Source organism: Suncus etruscus, chromosome 14, assembly GCF_024139225.1.
Source record: "Suncus etruscus isolate mSunEtr1 chromosome 14, mSunEtr1.pri.cur, whole genome shotgun sequence".
Lineage (NCBI taxonomy): Eukaryota > Metazoa > Chordata > Mammalia > Eulipotyphla > Soricidae > Suncus > Suncus etruscus.
Genome location: NC_064861.1, coordinates 47230547 through 47233947, shown reverse-complemented (window position 1 = coordinate 47233947; position 3401 = coordinate 47230547). Strand labels below are relative to the sequence as shown.

At 46.7% G+C, this 3401-nt stretch overlaps 1 non-coding gene across 1 annotated transcript; it reads right to left on the bottom strand.

The window, feature by feature from the left end:
• Nucleotides 1-1514: 1514 nt before the first annotated feature.
• On the bottom strand, nt 1515-1621 carry LOC126028970 (U6 spliceosomal RNA). Its single transcript, XR_007502636.1, has one exon. It is a non-coding gene; the product is annotated as a U6 spliceosomal RNA (small nuclear RNA).
• Between the last annotated feature and the right edge of the window lie 1780 nt (nt 1622-3401).

Here is a 3401-nt window from a genome sequence, read left to right as displayed (position 1 = left end):
AATACCCTACCACTGTGCTATCTCTTTGGCCCCCTTTTATCTTCTTTTTTTTTTCAATATATATGTGAATATGAAATGAAGGATGTCTATAAAGGGACTTCATTGAGGTACTCTGACAGAGTATAATCATCATCGATTTTCTTGATATCTCAGAAAACTGAAGACCACCGTGGCCTTATTGGCTTCCTGGCTCTTTTTTTTTTTCTCATTGGCTCCAGTTTCACAGACTCTGATTTGATTTCTGTGAAAATACATGCATCTCTGGAGGATCTATTGTGCATTTACACATTTGTGGCAGATTTTAGTTGCTAGCAGTATTTTATGTGTTAGGATCAATGAAATATGGAAATAAGAAGATTTTTTTTTATCATGAAGGAGAAGTTTGATAGCTTGTTCCTGGTTATATGGCAGACAAACATATGTGCCCACAATGGCAGCAGCTGGTGGTAATGCCAAACAGAGTTTCTTTTGTTTTCATGCTTTTCACCTAAAGATTCAGTTTGAGAGCCTGACTTTTGCAATTTGTGATGAGATTTTCAGGGGATAATTATTCATTCATTCTCTGAGCAAACATAGGAAGTTTCCTTTTGTGTGTGAATTGCAGAATTGAGGACAACGGTCAGCAATCTCTGATGGAAATAGTGGGAGTAATAGACAGGAGATGTATATATATATATATATATATATATATATATATATATATTTTTTTTTTTTTTTTTGGTTTTTGGGCCACACCCAGTAATGCTCAGGGGTTACTCCTGGCTATGCTCAGAAGTTGCTCCTGGCTTGTGGGACCATATGGGACGCCGGGGGATCGAACCGTGGTTCGTTCAAGGCTAGCGAGGCAAGGCAGGCATCTTGCCTCTAGCGCCACCGCCCCGGCCCCGAGATGTAGTTATTTTACAATGTTCTAGCAGGGATAGGATAGACAGCTAGATGGTAGGGCACTTGTCTTGCATGTGGTCAACCCAGGTTCAGTCCTAAGCATCCCAGTTTTGCTGAGCATTGCCAGGAGTGATTTCTTCAGTGCAGAACCACAAGTAAACCTTGAAATCTGCCAAGTGTAGCCTACAGAAAATGTTCTAGTAGGTGCAAACTAAAACTAAATCAAATGAAAACAAACAAAAATCTCAAACTATGATCCAGAGACCTTGTACAGTGGGTAAGGCACTTGCCCTGCATGTTGACCAATTTGGGTTCTATCTCTGATACTATATGTGCCCCACCCCCACCCCCGAGGCCACCCGAAGTGATCCCTGAGCACAGAACCAGGCATAAAACCTCTAGCATTTCTAGGTTTGGCCTCAAAATAAACAGAAGAACTTTACTAAAATATCACTGCCTCCACAGTTTATATTTCTTCAAGAAAAACTCTCCAAGGCCTGGAGCAGTGCCGCAAGTGGTAAGGCATTTGCCTTGCATGAGATAGCCTAGGATGGACCACAGTTCAATCCCCTGACATCCCATATGGTCTCCTAAGCCAGAAGCGATTTCTTTTTCTTTTTCTTTTTTTTTAAAATATGGAACGCTTCACGAATTTGCGTGTCATCCTTGTGCAGGGGCCATGCTAATCTTCTCTGTATCGTTCCAATTTTAGTATATGTGCTGCCGAAGCGAGCACGATTTCTTTTTTTTTTTTTTTAAATATCTTTTTTTTTTTGGTTTTTCGGTCACACCTGTTTGATGCTCAGGGGTTATTCCTGGCTAAGTGCTCAGAAATTGCCCCTGGCTTGGGGGGACCTTATGGGACGCTGGGGGATTGAACCGCGGTGGGTCCTTCCTTGGCTAGTGCTTGCAAGGCAGAGAGACCTAACCTCTAGTGCCACCTCGCCGGCCTCTTTTAAAAATATATTTATTTAAACACTTTGATTACAAATATGATTGTAGTTGGGTTTCAGTCATGTAAAGAACACCCCCCTTCACCAGTGCAACACTCCCATCACCAATGAATGAGGGAAGTAGGAAGCCTGTCTAGAGTACAGGCAGGGGTGGGGTGGGAGGAGGTAGATTTGGGACATTGGTGACAGGAGCTATTTCTGAGTGCATAGCCAGAAGTAACACCTGAGCGTCACTGGGTGTGACCCAAAAACTAAAAAACAGGAAAAAAAACACTAGAAAAAAAACAGAAAAAAAGAAACACTCTCCAGAAATAAGAATCTATTTGAATAGCTTATTGTACATCTTTGCATTTTCTTTTCCTTCCTCCCTCCCTTCTCCCTCTCTTTCCCTTCCTCCCTCCCTCCCTTTCTTCTTTCCCTCCCTCTCTTCCTTCCCTCCCTTCCTTTCTTCCCTCCCTCCCTCCCTTCCTCCCTCCCTTCTTTCCCTCCCTCCCTTCCTTCCTCCCTTCTTTCCCTCCCTCCCTCCCTTCCTCCCTTCTTTCCCTCCCTCCATTCCTTCCCTCCCTCCATTCTTTCCCTCCCTCCCTCCCTTCTTTCCCTCCCTCCATTCCTTCCCTCCCTCCATTCTTTCCCTCCCTCCCTCCCTTCTTTCCCTCCCTCCCTTCCTTCCTCCCTTCTTTCCCTCCCTCCATTCCTTCCCTCCCTCCATTCTTTCCCTCCCTCCCTCCCTTCTTTCCCTCCCTCCCTTCCTTCTCTCTCCTCCCTTCCTTCCCTCCCTCTCTTCTTTCCTTCCCTCCTTTCTTCACTCCCTCTCTTCCCTTTCTTCCCCTCCCTCCCTTCCTTCCCTACATTTCCTTCCTCCTTTCTTCTCTCCCTCCCTCCCCTTCCCTCACTCCCTTCCCTCCCTCCTTTCTTTCCCCCTCCCCTCCCTTTTTTCTTCTCCCCTCCCTTTTTTTCTTTCCCTCCCTCCCTTCCTCTTTCTGTTCCTTCCTCCCTTCCTCCCTTCTTTCCTTCCTTCCTTCCTTCATTTCTCCCTTCTTTTCTCCCTTCCTTCCTTCCTTCCTTCCTACCTCCCTCCCTTTCTCCCCTCCTTCCTCCCTCCCTTCTTTCCTTCCTTTCTTCCTCCCTCCCTTCCTCCCCTCCTTCTCTTCTCCCTTCCTTCCTTCCTCCCTCCCTCCCTCCCTCCCTCCCTCCCTCCCTTCCTTCCTTCCTTCCTTCCTTCCTTCCTTCCTTCCTTCCTTCCTTCCTTCCTCCCTTCCTTCCCTCCTTCCTCCCTCCCTTTCTCCCCTCCTTCCTCCCTCCCTTCTTTCCTTCCTTTCTTCCTCCCTCCCTTCCTCCCCTCCTTTCCCTCTTTCTCCCTCCCTCCCTCCCTCCCTCCCTCCCTCCCTTCCTTCCTTCCTTCCTTCCTTCCTTCCTTCCTTCCTTCCTTCCTTCCTTCCTTCCTTCCTTCCTTCCTTCCTTCCTTCTTCCTATCCTTCCTTCCTTCCTTCCTTCCTTCCTTCCTTCCTTCCTTCCTTCCTTCCTTCCTTCCTTCCTTCCTTCCTTCCTTCCTTCCTTCCTTCT